Raw genomic sequence first — 18,101 nt, forward strand, 5'->3', positions numbered from 1 at the left:
CAACTGCACCCTGGGCTGCTTGGTGACTCTCAGACCCACGGAGGCCATGGCACGCGGCACCTGGCACCTGGCCCAACGGGCAGGGAGAGAAGGCGTGCCCTCTGTGTCTCTCTGTGTGTGTGTCTGTGTGTGTGTGAGTGTGTGTGTGCGCGCGCACGCAGAAGCACACGCGTTCCTGTGCGTGGTGCCGGCGGCGGTGATGTCGTGAGTGAGGACGTGAGGCCGAGTGCGTGCAGGCACCGGTCCCTGTGTGTGGAGTGGGGTGCGGCTGTTCCGGAATTGTGGCATCCTGGGTGTGCGGGTGGATGTGTGTTGGTGCGCGCGTGCCCACGTCTGGGTTGGGGGTGTTCCGGCTGCCCAGGAGTGTCGCAGAAAGGCTGGCAGGGGAGGCGCGGGAGCAGGGGGACAGCGAGCAGCCTGGAGGTGGGGAGCGGCCGAAGGTCCTGAGGTGGCGCAGCTGGCGAAAAGGACAGCAGCTGAGGGCGGCCGCGGAGGCAGAGGCACAGAGCTTGGGCCGGGGCCGGGGCTGGGGCTGGGGCGCAGTGTGCGTTGCCCCATTGCACAAGCAGTTGGCTGCGTGGTTGTGCAAAAGTGGGCGGGCTGTACTGCGGGAGGCAGAGCACACACGCCGGCCCTCCGAGGAAGAAGAAAGGCTTCCCTGACCGGGAATCGAACCCGGGCCGCGGCGGTGAGAGCGCCGAATCCTAACCACTAGACCACCAGGGAGCGTCGGGCTGCGCGTCTGGCCTGGGCCTCTGCCTGCTGCAGCCGGCGCCTGGGTGCCAATGGGCAGCAGCAGCAGCAGCAGCAGCAGCAGCAGCGCCTGGCCTGTCGCGCTACTTCCACGGCCAACCCCCCGGCTGTCCTGCCCGGGCCGGCCGACGGGCCCCCGCCCGCCATCCGCCCTGACCTCAAAAACACACGGCGCGCCTCCGTCTCCTGGCCCCCGCGCACGCCCTGCCCCGCCGCGCTCAGCCGAGTCCACCCCACCTGGGCGGCCGGGCGCGCGCCACGACCACCGCCTCTGCCAAAAGGTGGGCGCGCTGCGTTGGCCGGGAATCGAACCCGGGTCAACTGCTTGGAAGGCAGCTATGCTCACCACTATACCACCAACGCCTCCCGCCGAGGCCGGCCTGGCCACGCGCCGCCCGGCTTGCCCGGAGCGCCCCGCCGCCCCCGTGCCCCGACGGCGCGCCTCGCCCGCACTTCCCCGCTGCCACCCCAAGGCCGCCCGGCGCCCCGCCGGCCAAGCCCAGCACGCCTGCCCGATCCACGCGCGCGCCCTCGCGCATCCACACGCACGCCAGCCGCTTCTCCGTCTGCGCACGCGCCCGCCTCCGCCCAGCGCCTCCCGGTCTCCTTACTCCTGGGAACCGGCCTCCGGATCCAGCGGAGCCCCGGCGGCGCGCGCGTCCGTATCCGTATCCGTCTCCGCGTCCGCCCTCAGCTGGCTCGTCCAAGCCCTCGTGCACCAGAGGTCCGACGGCCAGGCGACCGACCGCACCCGCAGGCTCGCTCCCCGGCTCGTCCGCGCCCCCTCACCCAGCGCACCTAGCGCACCTAGCGCACCAAGCGCACCAAGCCCTGTCGGTCGGTGGCGACCGACCGTGGGCGAGCGAAAACTCCTCGCGCGCGCCGCGCCCTGTGCGCCCAACACGGGTGCGTGTCCGGGGCCCGCAGGCCACACGGTCCCTGGTGCTCCGCGTGCGGGGGCCGGCGTGCGGGGCCTGGCCAAAAAGGGCGGCTTGCCTCCCCGTCGGGGAATCGAACCCCGGTCTCCCGCGTGACAGGCGGGGATACTCACCACTATACTAACGAGGACGGCGGCGGCCACCCTCGGGTCCCCTCGACCCCTCTGCGTCCGCCCGCCCGCCCGCCCGCCCGCCCGCCCGCACCCGACCCCTGCCCTCCACCGCCCACACACCGGCTCCAGGGCCAACCGCCACCCGTCCCCAGTGCCCAGGCCCCGGTCCCCGCAACCTAGTGCCTTCAGCCCCACGTGGACTCCCCGGCCCGGGACCACAACATGCTAGCTTCCAGGAGCATAGAGCCAACCAACCGGAGGACCCAGGGGAAGCCAGGGAGGAGGATGAAGATGAGGAAGAGCAGCAGCAGCAGCAGCAGCAGCAGCAGCAGCAGCAAGAGGAGAGGGGAGAAGAGCCAGCGGAGGGGCACAGCGAGGAAGAGGAGGAAGAGCACCCCCAGGAAAACCCAGAGGGAGAGGAGGAGGAGGAGGAAGACCACGACGACCCGGTGGGCGGGGCACAACGAGGGCGGGGGCAGCGCTGCGAACTGGAAGGAGCGGGCGGCCCGTCTGGGATGCGTCCCGGGGGGTGCTGCCGGGTGCCCCGTGCGGCCTCCAGAACCGGGCAGCGGCGCCCTGCAAGCCCCGGGAACCGCGCGGAGCTGCCCCGGGAACCGCGCAACCCGCGCGCCCCGCGGCCTGCGCCCTGGCCCCGCAGCCCAGGGCCCAGGCGGCGCGACGGACCAAGGCCGCAGTCCCTGGCGCGCTCCCCCAGCCAAGGGAACGGCCGCGCCACCCGGCCCGCCGTCAGGATGGCCGAGCGGTCTAAGGCGCTGCGTTCAGGTCGCAGTCTCCCCTGGAGGCGTGGGTTCGAATCCCACTCCTGACAAGCACGCCTTTTTGGCACGCCCGGGACAGCCTCGCGCCCGTCGTGCAACACGCCGCTCGCCGCTCCGGCTTTCCAGCCGTCGCGAGCGAGACCCCGCCTTGCCGGCCCGGCCCACACGTGGGACTCGCCACAGGGACCCCGCTCCAACTGGCCAGCGCGCAGGCACTCCCGCCCACCTCTCCCCACCACACCGCTTCTCGGGACCCACCTGCCTCCGAGTCTTCCTGGCTCCTCCGCTCCTCTGCCGCCACCCTCTGCCGCTACCTTCCGCACATTCACGGCCCTCCGCCTCCCAGCCCCAGTCCCCAGATCTCCTCCACCTCTCCCCGCCACCTGCCAGCCCCAGAGCGCTGAACCGACGGGCGGCCCGCCCAGAGTCCTCCCGAGCGTCCCCTAAACACCTGTCTGCAGCCAGCCCACCGAGAGCAGCGCACTTCGGCCGCGTCCCACCTCCTCGCCCTCGCCGCGCACTCCCGCCTCCCGCCTCCCGCCTGCCAGCCTGTCTGCCTGCTCGGGACAGCGCGCTGCCCGGGATCCTGCTCCTCGGAGCCCTTGGCTGACCCCGTGCTCCCGCCTCTCTCGGCCTCAGCACAGCTGCCTCAGGAGGCACAGAGGCCACGAGTCGGGAAAACCACCCGGGGCAGTGGTTGGTGGCCGGCCGAAGGCCCAGGCGCCCTGCGGTCACCCAGCTGCACACGTTGGCTCTCCTCCACGACCCACCGCCTCCCCAGGGGCGGGGCGGGGGGCTCCATGGGCAGGCGCGCCCCACCCAGCGTGGCGGCCGGCCACACACCCGCCTTCAGCCGGTGCTCCTGTTGCAGCCGTGGCTCACACCCGAGCCCACCACCACGGGGACCGCCCCGAGTCACCTGCTCTGACGGGGACCTGGGCAGAGGGCCGGGTCTGGCCGGCTGCATCCTGGCTCTCTCTGGGCTCCAGCGCCCCTCCTTCCCCGTGCCCTGGGATGCAGACAACAACCCAGCAGGAGCTGAAGCTCTGTGCTTCTCTCTCTTTCTCTGTCTGCCTGCCTCTTGCTCTCTAGCTCGCTCTCTCTCTCTCTCTCTCTCTCGTGTGTGTGTGTGTGTGTGTGTGTGTGTGTGTCTCCCTCCCAAACCCCACCCACCCATCCAAGGCCAACCACCACCACACCACACCACACCACACCCCCTCCAACCCCACCCCAGCCAACCATTCCGCCCATCCTCAACTCTAGGCAGCTTGCCAAGCAGCCTGGGCCCTAGAGGCGCGTGGAGCAGCTCCTTCTGCTTGCGCGTGGTCGCCCTGCTCCACGGAAAGCGGCTGCAACGGAGCAGCTCGTGGTGATCAGCCTGTGGGCCTGTGGCGGCTCCTGGCGGCGCCCGCCGACGGTGCATGGGTGGTTCAGTGGTAGAATTCTCGCCTGCCACGCGGGAGGCCTGGGTTCGATTCCCGGCCCATGCAGCTCCTGCTCCCCTTTTGCTTGGGCAGCCCCAGCAGTGCCTCTGCGCAAGCCGCTCCCTCGGGCTCCTCTCTGGCCAGCCTTGCACCAGCACTCTTGGCACACGCGCTCCCCAGCCCCCCTGGCCGCCGAACCCCGCCTAGCCCAGCGCCAGTGCCTCAGCTCTCGCACCCCTGCCTCCTTCCTAGCCTCTGCCTCTCCTGATACCCACTTCGGGCCCACGCGCTGCACTTCCGACCTCGCCGCTCTGCCGGCCGGCCACTGAGCCGCCAAGCCCCGCCGCTTCGCCTCCCCACACCCTGCTCTCACAACCAACCATCGCCAACGCGCGGCTGGCCCTAGCACCCTTCCACGACTCCTCCCGCCTTCCGGCTGCTGGACAGATGCCGGCCCCCGTTGGGGGCTCACGCCCTGGCCCTAGGCTGCTTGGGATGCCAGCCTCCAGAACAGACACCCGACTCCAGCCCTGCCACGCGCCCCACACACCGCCCCCAGTGCCCAGGGCCGGGCCCCTCCCAACCCACTGCACGGGAGGCTCCACGCCTGAGACTCTGCCCTCTGAGTCCCGTCGACCTGTCGCCCCCGAGACCTGCCCTAAGCGGCTGGGCAGCTCCGCCCTTGCCCTGGAGGTCCTGTGTGGGCACAAGGAGCCGGAGCCGCTACTTGACGAGGGCCGAGCCGGCACAGAGTAGGGCGGAGAACCGCATGCAGGGATCGAGGCGTCAATCGGGACGCAGAGCTCAGAGATGAGGCGGGGATTGGAACGTGCTACCAAATCCGTGGTGGCGTGGCCCGCGACGGGGACCGGGAGGGTCGGTTCCCTCCCGTGCGGAGAGAGCCCACGGTGAAACGCCAGCGTATGCCGCTCCCCTCTCCTCCACCTTGTCCCCACACACTGGCTGGCTGTCATCTCGGCTCTCGGGCTGTCCGCAAGCCCTCTCCCACCTCCTCCCGGAGGAGGAGGCTCCCTCACCTATGGCCAGCCGCCGGCATTGCCCAGGGCTCCAGCTTGCCGGCCCTCTCCAGCCTGCTGGTCTCGCATCTGCATCCTGCATCCTGCATCCTGCATCCTGCATCCTGGGGGGTGGAGGCGGGGAGGGGTGCCAAGTGCAGGGCCCCTCTGGGACAGCTCCCACGTGTTCAAGCCCCGAGCCCACCTGGGAGCCTGGATCGGCTCACGGTGGGAAAACCAAAGCAACTGCACCCTGGGCTGCTTGGTGACTCTCAGACCCACGGAGGCCATGGCACGCGGCACCTGGCACCTGGCCCAACGGGCAGGGAGAGAAGGCGTGCCCTCTGTGTCTCTCTGTGTGTGTGTCTGTGTGTGTGTGAGTGTGTGTGTGCGCGCGCACGCAGAAGCACACGCGTTCCTGTGCGTGGTGCCGGCGGCGGTGATGTCGTGAGTGAGGACGTGAGGCCGAGTGCGTGCAGGCACCGGTCCCTGTGTGTGGAGTGGGGTGCGGCTGTTCCGGAATTGTGGCATCCTGGGTGTGCGGGTGGATGTGTGTTGGTGCGCGCGTGCCCACGTCTGGGTTGGGGGTGTTCCGGCTGCCCAGGAGTGTCGCAGAAAGGCTGGCAGGGGAGGCGCGGGAGCAGGGGGACAGCGAGCAGCCTGGAGGTGGGGAGCGGCCGAAGGTCCTGAGGTGGCGCAGCTGGCGAAAAGGACAGCAGCTGAGGGCGGCCGCGGAGGCAGAGGCACAGAGCTTGGGCCGGGGCCGGGGCTGGGGCTGGGGCGCAGTGTGCGTTGCCCCATTGCACAAGCAGTTGGCTGCGTGGTTGTGCAAAAGTGGGCGGGCTGTACTGCGGGAGGCAGAGCACACACGCCGGCCCTCCGAGGAAGAAGAAAGGCTTCCCTGACCGGGAATCGAACCCGGGCCGCGGCGGTGAGAGCGCCGAATCCTAACCACTAGACCACCAGGGAGCGTCGGGCTGCGCGTCTGGCCTGGGCCTCTGCCTGCTGCAGCCGGCGCCTGGGTGCCAATGGGCAGCAGCAGCAGCAGCAGCAGCAGCAGCGCCTGGCCTGTCGCGCTACTTCCACGGCCAACCCCCCGGCTGTCCTGCCCGGGCCGGCCGACGGGCCCCCGCCCGCCATCCGCCCTGACCTCAAAAACACACGGCGCGCCTCCGTCTCCTGGCCCCCGCGCACGCCCTGCCCCGCCGCGCTCAGCCGAGTCCACCCCACCTGGGCGGCCGGGCGCGCGCCACGACCACCGCCTCTGCCAAAAGGTGGGCGCGCTGCGTTGGCCGGGAATCGAACCCGGGTCAACTGCTTGGAAGGCAGCTATGCTCACCACTATACCACCAACGCCTCCCGCCGAGGCCGGCCTGGCCACGCGCCGCCCGGCTTGCCCGGAGCGCCCCGCCGCCCCCGTGCCCCGACGGCGCGCCTCGCCCGCACTTCCCCGCTGCCACCCCAAGGCCGCCCGGCGCCCCGCCGGCCAAGCCCAGCACGCCTGCCCGATCCACGCGCGCGCCCTCGCGCATCCACACGCACGCCAGCCGCTTCTCCGTCTGCGCACGCGCCCGCCTCCGCCCAGCGCCTCCCGGTCTCCTTACTCCTGGGAACCGGCCTCCGGATCCAGCGGAGCCCCGGCGGCGCGCGCGTCCGTATCCGTATCCGTCTCCGCGTCCGCCCTCAGCTGGCTCGTCCAAGCCCTCGTGCACCAGAGGTCCGACGGCCAGGCGACCGACCGCACCCGCAGGCTCGCTCCCCGGCTCGTCCGCGCCCCCTCACCCAGCGCACCTAGCGCACCTAGCGCACCAAGCGCACCAAGCCCTGTCGGTCGGTGGCGACCGACCGTGGGCGAGCGAAAACTCCTCGCGCGCGCCGCGCCCTGTGCGCCCAACACGGGTGCGTGTCCGGGGCCCGCAGGCCACACGGTCCCTGGTGCTCCGCGTGCGGGGGCCGGCGTGCGGGGCCTGGCCAAAAAGGGCGGCTTGCCTCCCCGTCGGGGAATCGAACCCCGGTCTCCCGCGCGCGGCGGGGATACTCACCACTATACTAACGAGGACGGCGGCGGCCACCCTCGGGTCCCCTCGACCCCTCTGCGTCCGCCCGCCCGCCCGCCCGCCCGCACCCGACCCCTGCCCTCCACCGCCCACACACCGGCTCCAGGGCCAACCGCCACCCGTCCCCAGTGCCCAGGCCCCGGTCCCCGCAACCTAGTGCCTTCAGCCCCACGTGGACTCCCCGGCCCGGGACCACAACATGCTAGCTTCCAGGAGCATAGAGCCAACCAACCGGAGGACCCAGGGGAAGCCAGGGAGGAGGATGAAGATGAGGAAGAGCAGCAGCAGCAGCAGCAGCAGCAGCAAGAGGAGAGGGGAGAAGAGCCAGCGGAGGGGCACAGCGAGGAAGAGGAGGAAGAGCACCCCCAGGAAAACCCAGAGGGAGAGGAGGAGGAGGAGGAAGACCACGACGACCCGGTGGGCGGGGCACAACGAGGGCGGGGGCAGCGCTGCGAACTGGAAGGAGCGGGCGGCCCGTCTGGGATGCGTCCCGGGGGGTGCTGCCGGGTGCCCCGTGCGGCCTCCAGAACCGGGCAGCGGCGCCCTGCAAGCCCCGGGAACCGCGCGGAGCTGCCCCGGGAACCGCGCAACCCGCGCGCCCCGCGGCCTGCGCCCTGGCCCCGCAGCCCAGGGCCCAGGCGGCGCGACGGACCAAGGCCGCAGTCCCTGGCGCGCTCCCCCAGCCAAGGGAACGGCCGCGCCACCCGGCCCGCCGTCAGGATGGCCGAGCGGTCTAAGGCGCTGCGTTCAGGTCGCAGTCTCCCCTGGAGGCGTGGGTTCGAATCCCACTCCTGACAAGCACGCCTTTTTGGCACGCCCGGGACAGCCTCGCGCCCGTCGTGCAACACGCCGCTCGCCGCTCCGGCTCTCCAGCCGTCGCGAGCGAGACCCCGCCTTGCCGGCCCGGCCCACACGTGGGACTCGCCACAGGGACCCCGCTCCAACTGGCCAGCGCGCAGGCACTCCCGCCCACCTCTCCCCACCACACCGCTTCTCGGGACCCACCTGCCTCCGAGTCTTCCTGGCTCCTCCGCTCCTCTGCCGCCACCCTCTGCCGCTACCTTCCGCACATTCACGGCCCTCCGCCTCCCAGCCCCAGTCCCCAGATCTCCTCCACCTCTCCCCGCCACCTGCCAGCCCCAGAGCGCTGAACCGACGGGCGGCCCGCCCAGAGTCCTCCCGAGCGTCCCCTAAACACCTGTCTGCAGCCAGCCCACCGAGAGCAGCGCACTTCGGCCGCGTCCCACCTCCTCGCCCTCGCCGCGCACTCCCGCCTCCCGCCTCCCGCCTGCCAGCCTGTCTGCCTGCTCGGGACAGCGCGCTGCCCGGGATCCTGCTCCTCGGAGCCCTTGGCTGACCCCGTGCTCCCGCCTCTCTCGGCCTCAGCACAGCTGCCTCAGGAGGCACAGAGGCCACGAGTCGGGAAAACCACCCGGGGCAGTGGTTGGTGGCCGGCCGAAGGCCCAGGCGCCCTGCGGTCACCCAGCTGCACACGTTGGCTCTCCTCCACGACCCACCGCCTCCCCAGGGGCGGGGCGGGGGGCTCCATGGGCAGGCGCGCCCCACCCAGCGTGGCGGCCGGCCACACACCCGCCTTCAGCCGGTGCTCCTGTTGCAGCCGTGGCTCACACCCGAGCCCACCACCACGGGGACCGCCCCGAGTCACCTGCTCTGACGGGGACCTGGGCAGAGGGCCGGGTCTGGCCGGCTGCATCCTGGCTCTCTCTGGGCTCCAGCGCCCCTCCTTCCCCGTGCCCTGGGATGCAGACAACAACCCAGCAGGAGCTGAAGCTCTGTGCTTCTCTCTCTTTCTCTGTCTGCCTGCCTCTTGCTCTCTAGCTCGCTCTCTCTCTCTCTCTCTCTCTCGTGTGTGTGTGTGTGTGTGTGTGTGTGTGTGTCTCCCTCCCAAACCCCACCCACCCATCCAAGGCCAACCACCACCACACCACACCACACCACACCCCCTCCAACCCCACCCCAGCCAACCATTCCGCCCATCCTCAACTCTAGGCAGCTTGCCAAGCAGCCTGGGCCCTAGAGGCGCGTGGAGCAGCTCCTTCTGCTTGCGCGTGGTCGCCCTGCTCCACGGAAAGCGGCTGCAACGGAGCAGCTCGTGGTGATCAGCCTGTGGGCCTGTGGCGGCTCCTGGCGGCGCCCGCCGACGGTGCATGGGTGGTTCAGTGGTAGAATTCTCGCCTGCCACGCGGGAGGCCCGGGTTCGATTCCCGGCCCATGCAGCTCCTGCTCCCCTTTTGCTTGGGCAGCCCCAGCAGTGCCTCTGCGCAAGCCGCTCCCTCGGGCTCCTCTCTGGCCAGCCTTGCACCAGCACTCTTGGCACACGCGCTCCCCAGCCCCCCTGGCCGCCGAACCCCGCCTAGCCCAGCGCCAGTGCCTCAGCTCTCGCACCCCTGCCTCCTTCCTAGCCTCTGCCTCTCCTGATACCCACTTCGGGCCCACGCGCTGCACTTCCGACCTCGCCGCTCTGCCGGCCGGCCACTGAGCCGCCAAGCCCCGCCGCTTCGCCTCCCCACACCCTGCTCTCACAACCAACCATCGCCAACGCGCGGCTGGCCCTAGCACCCTTCCACGACTCCTCCCGCCTTCCGGCTGCTGGACAGATGCCGGCCCCCGTTGGGGGCTCACGCCCTGGCCCTAGGCTGCTTGGGATGCCAGCCTCCAGAACAGACACCCGACTCCAGCCCTGCCACGCGCCCCACACACCGCCCCCAGTGCCCAGGGCCGGGCCCCTCCCAACCCACTGCACGGGAGGCTCCACGCCTGAGACTCTGCCCTCTGAGTCCCGTCGACCTGTCGCCCCCGAGACCTGCCCTAAGCGGCTGGGCAGCTCCGCCCTTGCCCTGGAGGTCCTGTGTGGGCACAAGGAGCCGGAGCCGCTACTTGACGAGGGCCGAGCCGGCACAGAGTAGGGCGGAGAACCGCATGCAGGGATCGAGGCGTCAATCGGGACGCAGAGCTCAGAGATGAGGCGGGGATTGGAACGTGCTACCAAATCCGTGGTGGCGTGGCCCGCGACGGGGACCGGGAGGGTCGGTTCCCTCCCGTGCGGAGAGAGCCCACGGTGAAACGCCAGCGTATGCCGCTCCCCTCTCCTCCACCTTGTCCCCACACACTGGCTGGCTGTCATCTCGGCTCTCGGGCTGTCCGCAAGCCCTCTCCCACCTCCTCCCGGAGGAGGAGGCTCCCTCACCTATGGCCAGCCGCCGGCATTGCCCAGGGCTCCAGCTTGCCGGCCCTCTCCAGCCTGCTGGTCTCGCATCTGCATCCTGCATCCTGCATCCTGCATCCTGCATCCTGCATCCTGGGGGGTGGAGGCGGGGAGGGGTGCCAAGTGCAGGGCCCCTCTGGGACAGCTCCCACGTGTTCAAGCCCCGAGCCCACCTGGGAGCCTGGATCGGCTCACGGTGGGAAAACCAAAGCAACTGCACCCTGGGCTGCTTGGTGACTCTCAGACCCACGGAGGCCATGGCACGCGGCACCTGGCACCTGGCCCAACGGGCAGGGAGAGAAGGCGTGCCCTCTGTGTCTCTCTGTGTGTGTGTCTGTGTGTGTGTGAGTGTGTGTGTGCGCGCGCACGCAGAAGCACACGCGTTCCTGTGCGTGGTGCCGGCGGCGGTGATGTCGTGAGTGAGGACGTGAGGCCGAGTGCGTGCAGGCACCGGTCCCTGTGTGTGGAGTGGGGTGCGGCTGTTCCGGAATTGTGGCATCCTGGGTGTGCGGGTGGATGTGTGTTGGTGCGCGCGTGCCCACGTCTGGGTTGGGGGTGTTCCGGCTGCCCAGGAGTGTCGCAGAAAGGCTGGCAGGGGAGGCGCGGGAGCAGGGGGACAGCGAGCAGCCTGGAGGTGGGGAGCGGCCGAAGGTCCTGAGGTGGCGCAGCTGGCGAAAAGGACAGCAGCTGAGGGCGGCCGCGGAGGCAGAGGCACAGAGCTTGGGCCGGGGCCGGGGCTGGGGCTGGGGCGCAGTGTGCGTTGCCCCATTGCACAAGCAGTTGGCTGCGTGGTTGTGCAAAAGTGGGCGGGCTGTACTGCGGGAGGCAGAGCACACACGCCGGCCCTCCGAGGAAGAAGAAAGGCTTCCCTGACCGGGAATCGAACCCGGGCCGCGGCGGTGAGAGCGCCGAATCCTAACCACTAGACCACCAGGGAGCGTCGGGCTGCGCGTCTGGCCTGGGCCTCTGCCTGCTGCAGCCGGCGCCTGGGTGCCAATGGGCAGCAGCAGCAGCAGCAGCAGCAGCAGCAGCGCCTGGCCTGTCGCGCTACTTCCACGGCCAACCCCCCGGCTGTCCTGCCCGGGCCGGCCGACGGGCCCCCGCCCGCCATCCGCCCTGACCTCAAAAACACACGGCGCGCCTCCGTCTCCTGGCCCCCGCGCACGCCCTGCCCCGCCGCGCTCAGCCGAGTCCACCCCACCTGGGCGGCCGGGCGCGCGCCACGACCACCGCCTCTGCCAAAAGGTGGGCGCGCTGCGTTGGCCGGGAATCGAACCCGGGTCAACTGCTTGGAAGGCAGCTATGCTCACCACTATACCACCAACGCCTCCCGCCGAGGCCGGCCTGGCCACGCGCCGCCCGGCTTGCCCGGAGCGCCCCGCCGCCCCCGTGCCCCGACGGCGCGCCTCGCCCGCACTTCCCCGCTGCCACCCCAAGGCCGCCCGGCGCCCCGCCGGCCAAGCCCAGCACGCCTGCCCGATCCACGCGCGCGCCCTCGCGCATCCACACGCACGCCAGCCGCTTCTCCGTCTGCGCACGCGCCCGCCTCCGCCCAGCGCCTCCCGGTCTCCTTACTCCTGGGAACCGGCCTCCGGATCCAGCGGAGCCCCGGCGGCGCGCGCGTCCGTATCCGTATCCGTCTCCGCGTCCGCCCTCAGCTGGCTCGTCCAAGCCCTCGTGCACCAGAGGTCCGACGGCCAGGCGACCGACCGCACCCGCAGGCTCGCTCCCCGGCTCGTCCGCGCCCCCTCACCCAGCGCACCTAGCGCACCTAGCGCACCAAGCGCACCAAGCCCTGTCGGTCGGTGGCGACCGACCGTGGGCGAGCGAAAACTCCTCGCGCGCGCCGCGCCCTGTGCGCCCAACACGGGTGCGTGTCCGGGGCCCGCAGGCCACACGGTCCCTGGTGCTCCGCGTGCGGGGGCCGGCGTGCGGGGCCTGGCCAAAAAGGGCGGCTTGCCTCCCCGTCGGGGAATCGAACCCCGGTCTCCCGCGTGACAGGCGGGGATACTCACCACTATACTAACGAGGACGGCGGCGGCCACCCTCGGGTCCCCTCGACCCCTCTGCGTCCGCCCGCCCGCCCGCCCGCCCGCCCGCACCCGACCCCTGCCCTCCACCGCCCACACACCGGCTCCAGGGCCAACCGCCACCCGTCCCCAGTGCCCAGGCCCCGGTCCCCGCAACCTAGTGCCTTCAGCCCCACGTGGACTCCCCGGCCCGGGACCACAACATGCTAGCTTCCAGGAGCATAGAGCCAACCAACCGGAGGACCCAGGGGAAGCCAGGGAGGAGGATGAAGATGAGGAAGAGCAGCAGCAGCAGCAGCAGCAGCAGCAAGAGGAGAGGGGAGAAGAGCCAGCGGAGGGGCACAGCGAGGAAGAGGAGGAAGAGCACCCCCAGGAAAACCCAGAGGGAGAGGAGGAGGAGGAGGAAGACCACGACGACCCGGTGGGCGGGGCACAACGAGGGCGGGGGCAGCGCTGCGAACTGGAAGGAGCGGGCGGCCCGTCTGGGATGCGTCCCGGGGGGTGCTGCCGGGTGCCCCGTGCGGCCTCCAGAACCGGGCAGCGGCGCCCTGCAAGCCCCGGGAACCGCGCGGAGCTGCCCCGGGAACCGCGCAACCCGCGCGCCCCGCGGCCTGCGCCCTGGCCCCGCAGCCCAGGGCCCAGGCGGCGCGACGGACCAAGGCCGCAGTCCCTGGCGCGCTCCCCCAGCCAAGGGAACGGCCGCGCCACCCGGCCCGCCGTCAGGATGGCCGAGCGGTCTAAGGCGCTGCGTTCAGGTCGCAGTCTCCCCTGGAGGCGTGGGTTCGAATCCCACTCCTGACAAGCACGCCTTTTTGGCACGCCCGGGCCAGCCTCGCGCCCGTCGTGCAACACGCCGCTCGCCGCTCCGGCTTTCCAGCCGTCGCGAGCGAGACCCCGCCTTGCCGGCCCGGCCCACACGTGGGACTCGCCACAGGGACCCCGCTCCAACTGGCCAGCGCGCAGGCACTCCCGCCCACCTCTCCCCACCACACCGCTTCTCGGGACCCACCTGCCTCCGAGTCTTCCTGGCTCCTCCGCTCCTCTGCCGCCACCCTCTGCCGCTACCTTCCGCACATTCACGGCCCTCCGCCTCCCAGCCCCAGTCCCCAGATCTCCTCCACCTCTCCCCGCCACCTGCCAGCCCCAGAGCGCTGAACCGACGGGCGGCCCGCCCAGAGTCCTCCCGAGCGTCCCCTAAACACCTGTCTGCAGCCAGCCCACCGAGAGCAGCGCACTTCGGCCGCGTCCCACCTCCTCGCCCTCGCCGCGCACTCCCGCCTCCCGCCTCCCGCCTGCCAGCCTGTCTGCCTGCTCGGGACAGCGCGCTGCCCGGGATCCTGCTCCTCGGAGCCCTTGGCTGACCCCGTGCTCCCGCCTCTCTCGGCCTCAGCACAGCTGCCTCAGGAGGCACAGAGGCCACGAGTCGGGAAAACCACCCGGGGCAGTGGTTGGTGGCCGGCCGAAGGCCCAGGCGCCCTGCGGTCACCCAGCTGCACACGTTGGCTCTCCTCCACGACCCACCGCCTCCCCAGGGGCGGGGCGGGGGGCTCCATGGGCAGGCGCGCCCCACCCAGCGTGGCGGCCGGCCACACACCCGCCTTCAGCCGGTGCTCCTGTTGCAGCCGTGGCTCACACCCGAGCCCACCACCACGGGGACCGCCCCGAGTCACCTGCTCTGACGGGGACCTGGGCAGAGGGCCGGGTCTGGCCGGCTGCATCCTGGCTCTCTCTGGGCTCCAGCGCCCCTCCTTCCCCGTGCCCTGGGATGCAGACAACAACCCAGCAGGAGCTGAAGCTCTGTGCTTCTCTCTCTTTCTCTGTCTGCCTGCCTCTTGCTCTCTAGCTCGCTCTCTCTCTCTCTCTCTCTCTCTCGTGTGTGTGTGTGTGTGTGTGTGTGTGTGTGTGTCTCCCTCCCAAACCCCACCCACCCATCCAAGGCCAACCACCACCACACCACACCACACCACACCCCCTCCAACCCCACCCCAGCCAACCATTCCGCCCATCCTCAACTCTAGGCAGCTTGCCAAGCAGCCTGGGCCCTAGAGGCGCGTGGAGCAGCTCCTTCTGCTTGCGCGTGGTCGCCCTGCTCCACGGAAAGCGGCTGCAACGGAGCAGCTCGTGGTGATCAGCCTGTGGGCCTGTGGCGGCTCCTGGCGGCGCCCGCCGACGGTGCATGGGTGGTTCAGTGGTAGAATTCTCGCCTGCCACGCGGGAGGCCTGGGTTCGATTCCCGGCCCATGCAGCTCCTGCTCCCCTTTTGCTTGGGCAGCCCCAGCAGTGCCTCTGCGCAAGCCGCTCCCTCGGGCTCCTCTCTGGCCAGCCTTGCACCAGCACTCTTGGCACACGCGCTCCCCAGCCCCCCTGGCCGCCGAACCCCGCCTAGCCCAGCGCCAGTGCCTCAGCTCTCGCACCCCTGCCTCCTTCCTAGCCTCTGCCTCTCCTGATACCCACTTCGGGCCCACGCGCTGCACTTCCGACCTCGCCGCTCTGCCGGCCGGCCACTGAGCCGCCAAGCCCCGCCGCTTCGCCTCCCCACACCCTGCTCTCACAACCAACCATCGCCAACGCGCGGCTGGCCCTAGCACCCTTCCACGACTCCTCCCGCCTTCCGGCTGCTGGACAGATGCCGGCCCCCGTTGGGGGCTCACGCCCTGGCCCTAGGCTGCTTGGGATGCCAGCCTCCAGAACAGACACCCGACTCCAGCCCTGCCACGCGCCCCACACACCGCCCCCAGTGCCCAGGGCCGGGCCCCTCCCAACCCACTGCACGGGAGGCTCCACGCCTGAGACTCTGCCCTCTGAGTCCCGTCGACCTGTCGCCCCCGAGACCTGCCCTAAGCGGCTGGGCAGCTCCGCCCTTGCCCTGGAGGTCCTGTGTGGGCACAAGGAGCCGGAGCCGCTACTTGACGAGGGCCGAGCCGGCACAGAGTAGGGCGGAGAACCGCATGCAGGGATCGAGGCGTCAATCGGGACGCAGAGCTCAGAGATGAGGCGGGGATTGGAACGTGCTACCAAATCCGTGGTGGCGTGGCCCGCGACGGGGACCGGGAGGGTCGGTTCCCTCCCGTGCGGAGAGAGCCCACGGTGAAACGCCAGCGTATGCCGCTCCCCTCTCCTCCACCTTGTCCCCACACACTGGCTGGCTGTCATCTCGGCTCTCGGGCTGTCCGCAAGCCCTCTCCCACCTCCTCCCGGAGGAGGAGGCTCCCTCACCTATGGCCAGCCGCCGGCATTGCCCAGGGCTCCAGCTTGCCGGCCCTCTCCAGCCTGCTGGTCTCGCATCTGCATCCTGCATCCTGCATCCTGCATCCTGCATCCTGGGGGGTGGAGGCGGGGAGGGGTGCCAAGTGCAGGGCCCCTCTGGGACAGCTCCCACGTGTTCAAGCCCCGAGCCCACCTGGGAGCCTGGATCGGCTCACGGTGGGAAAACCAAAGCAACTGCACCCTGGGCTGCTTGGTGACTCTCAGACCCACGGAGGCCATGGCACGCGGCACCTGGCACCTGGCCCAACGGGCAGGGAGAGAAGGCGTGCCCTCTGTGTCTCTCTGTGTGTGTGTCTGTGTGTGTGTGAGTGTGTGTGTGCGCGCGCACGCAGAAGCACACGCGTTCCTGTGCGTGGTGCCGGCGGCGGTGATGTCGTGAGTGAGGACGTGAGGCCGAGTGCGTGCAGGCACCGGTCCCTGTGTGTGGAGTGGGGTGCGGCTGTTCCGGAATTGTGGCATCCTGGGTGTGCGGGTGGATGTGTGTTGGTGCGCGCGTGCCCACGTCTGGGTTGGGGGTGTTCCGGCTGCCCAGGAGTGTCGCAGAAAGGCTGGCAGGGGAGGCGCGGGAGCAGGGGGACAGCGAGCAGCCTGGAGGTGGGGAGCGGCCGAAGGTCCTGAGGTGGCGCAGCTGGCGAAAAGGACAGCAGCTGAGGGCGGCCGCGGAGGCAGAGGCACAGAGCTTGGGCCGGGGCCGGGGCTGGGGCTGGGGCGCAGTGTGCGTTGCCCCATTGCACAAGCAGTTGGCTGCGTGGTTGTGCAAAAGTGGGCGGGCTGTACTGCGGGAGGCAGAGCACACACGCCGGCCCTCCGAGGAAGAAGAAAGGCTTCCCTGACCGGGAATCGAACCCGGGCCGCGGCGGTGAGAGCGCCGAATCCTAACCACTAGACCACCAGGGAGCGTCGGGCTGCGCGTCTGGCCTGGGCCTCTGCCTGCTGCAGCCGGCGCCTGGGTGCCAATGGGCAGCAGCAGCAGCAGCAGCAGCAGCAGCAGCGCCTGGCCTGTCGCGCTACTTCCACGGCCAACCCCCCGGCTGTCCTGCCCGGGCCGGCCGACGGGCCCCCGCCCGCCATCCGCCCTGACCTCAAAAACACACGGCGCGCCTCCGTCTCCTGGCCCCCGCGCACGCCCTGCCCCGCCGCGCTCAGCCGAGTCCACCCCACCTGGGCGGCCGGGCGCGCGCCACGACCACCGCCTCTGCCAAAAGGTGGGCGCGCTGCGTTGGCCGGGAATCGAACCCGGGTCAACTGCTTGGAAGGCAGCTATGCTCACCACTATACCACCAACGCCTCCCGCCGAGGCCGGCCTGGCCACGCGCCGCCCGGCTTGCCCGGAGCGCCCCGCCGCCCCCGTGCCCCGACGGCACGCCTCGCCCGCACTTCCCCGCTGCCACCCCAAGGCCGCCCGGCGCCCCGCCGGCCAAGCCCAGCACGCCTGCCCGATCCACGCGCGCGCCCTCGCGCATCCACACGCACGCCAGCCGCTTCTCCGTCTGCGCACGCGCCCGCCTCCGCCCAGCGCCTCCCGGTCTCCTTACTCCTGGGAACCGGCCTCCGGATCCAGCGGAGCCCCGGCGGCGCGCGCGTCCGTATCCGTATCCGTCTCCGCGTCCGCCCTCAGCTGGCTCGTCCAAGCCCTCGTGCACCAGAGGTCCGACGGCCAGGCGACCGACCGCACCCGCAGGCTCGCTCCCCGGCTCGTCCGCGCCCCCTCACCCAGCGCACCTAGCGCACCTAGCGCACCAAGCGCACCAAGCCCTGTCGGTCGGTGGCGACCGACCGTGGGCGAGCGAAAACTCCTCGCGCGCGCCGCGCCCTGTGCGCCCAACACGGGTGCGTGTCCGGGGCCCGCAGGCCACACGGTCCCTGGTGCTCCGCGTGCGGGGGCCGGCGTGCGGGGCCTGGCCAAAAAGGGCGGCTTGCCTCCCCGTCGGGGAATCGAACCCCGGTCTCCCGCGCGCGGCGGGGATACTCACCACTATACTAACGAGGACGGCGGCGGCCACCCTCGGGTCCCCTCGACCCCTCTGCGTCCGCCCGCCCGCCCGCCCGCCCGCACCCGACCCCTGCCCTCCACCGCCCACACACCGGCTCCAGGGCCAACCGCCACCCGTCCCCAGTGCCCAGGCCCCGGTCCCCGCAACCTAGTGCCTTCAGCCCCACGTGGACTCCCCGGCCCGGGACCACAACATGCTAGCTTCCAGGAGCATAGAGCCAACCAACCGGAGGACCCAGGGGAAGCCAGGGAGGAGGATGAAGATGAGGAAGAGCAGCAGCAGCAGCAGCAGCAGCAGCAAGAGGAGAGGGGAGAAGAGCCAGCGGAGGGGCACAGCGAGGAAGAGGAGGAAGAGCACCCCCAGGAAAACCCAGAGGGAGAGGAGGAGGAGGAGGAAGACCACGACGACCCGGTGGGCGGGGCACAACGAGGGCGGGGGCAGCGCTGCGAACTGGAAGGAGCGGGCGGCCCGTCTGGGATGCGTCCCGGGGGGTGCTGCCGGGTG

The 18,101-nt window shown here is 71.1% G+C and overlaps 14 non-coding genes across 14 annotated transcripts; 4 read left to right on the plus strand and 10 right to left on the minus strand.

Annotated features, from left to right (window-relative positions):
• Positions 1–654: 654 nt before the first annotated feature.
• TRNAE-CUC (transfer RNA glutamic acid (anticodon CUC)) lies at positions 655–726 on the minus strand. Its single transcript has one exon. It is a non-coding gene; the product is annotated as a tRNA-Glu (tRNA).
• Positions 727–1,044: 318 nt separating this feature from the next.
• TRNAG-UCC (transfer RNA glycine (anticodon UCC)) lies at positions 1,045–1,116 on the minus strand. Its single transcript has one exon. It is a non-coding gene; the product is annotated as a tRNA-Gly (tRNA).
• Positions 1,117–1,749: 633 nt separating this feature from the next.
• TRNAD-GUC (transfer RNA aspartic acid (anticodon GUC)) lies at positions 1,750–1,821 on the minus strand. Its single transcript has one exon. It is a non-coding gene; the product is annotated as a tRNA-Asp (tRNA).
• A 729-nt stretch (positions 1,822–2,550) lies between these two features.
• On the plus strand, positions 2,551–2,633 carry TRNAL-CAG (transfer RNA leucine (anticodon CAG)). The gene has a single exon. It is a non-coding gene; the product is annotated as a tRNA-Leu (tRNA).
• Positions 2,634–5,920: 3,287 nt separating this feature from the next.
• On the minus strand, positions 5,921–5,992 carry TRNAE-CUC (transfer RNA glutamic acid (anticodon CUC)). The gene has a single exon. It is a non-coding gene; the product is annotated as a tRNA-Glu (tRNA).
• Positions 5,993–6,307: 315 nt separating this feature from the next.
• On the minus strand, positions 6,308–6,379 carry TRNAG-UCC (transfer RNA glycine (anticodon UCC)). Its single transcript has one exon. It is a non-coding gene; the product is annotated as a tRNA-Gly (tRNA).
• Positions 6,380–7,794: 1,415 nt separating this feature from the next.
• On the plus strand, positions 7,795–7,877 carry TRNAL-CAG (transfer RNA leucine (anticodon CAG)). Its single transcript has one exon. It is a non-coding gene; the product is annotated as a tRNA-Leu (tRNA).
• A 1,369-nt stretch (positions 7,878–9,246) lies between these two features.
• On the plus strand, positions 9,247–9,317 carry TRNAG-GCC (transfer RNA glycine (anticodon GCC)). Its single transcript has one exon. It is a non-coding gene; the product is annotated as a tRNA-Gly (tRNA).
• Positions 9,318–11,171: 1,854 nt separating this feature from the next.
• Positions 11,172–11,243, minus strand: TRNAE-CUC (transfer RNA glutamic acid (anticodon CUC)). Its single transcript has one exon. It is a non-coding gene; the product is annotated as a tRNA-Glu (tRNA).
• Positions 11,244–11,561: 318 nt separating this feature from the next.
• On the minus strand, positions 11,562–11,633 carry TRNAG-UCC (transfer RNA glycine (anticodon UCC)). The gene has a single exon. It is a non-coding gene; the product is annotated as a tRNA-Gly (tRNA).
• Positions 11,634–12,266: 633 nt separating this feature from the next.
• TRNAD-GUC (transfer RNA aspartic acid (anticodon GUC)) lies at positions 12,267–12,338 on the minus strand. The gene has a single exon. It is a non-coding gene; the product is annotated as a tRNA-Asp (tRNA).
• Positions 12,339–13,054: 716 nt separating this feature from the next.
• Positions 13,055–13,137, plus strand: TRNAL-CAG (transfer RNA leucine (anticodon CAG)). Its single transcript has one exon. It is a non-coding gene; the product is annotated as a tRNA-Leu (tRNA).
• Positions 13,138–16,428: 3,291 nt separating this feature from the next.
• Positions 16,429–16,500, minus strand: TRNAE-CUC (transfer RNA glutamic acid (anticodon CUC)). The gene has a single exon. It is a non-coding gene; the product is annotated as a tRNA-Glu (tRNA).
• Positions 16,501–16,818: 318 nt separating this feature from the next.
• Positions 16,819–16,890, minus strand: TRNAG-UCC (transfer RNA glycine (anticodon UCC)). The gene has a single exon. It is a non-coding gene; the product is annotated as a tRNA-Gly (tRNA).
• Between the last annotated feature and the right edge of the window lie 1,211 nt (positions 16,891–18,101).

This window comes from Oryctolagus cuniculus, chromosome 7, assembly GCF_964237555.1.
Source record: "Oryctolagus cuniculus chromosome 7, mOryCun1.1, whole genome shotgun sequence".
Taxonomy (NCBI): domain Eukaryota; kingdom Metazoa; phylum Chordata; class Mammalia; order Lagomorpha; family Leporidae; genus Oryctolagus; species Oryctolagus cuniculus.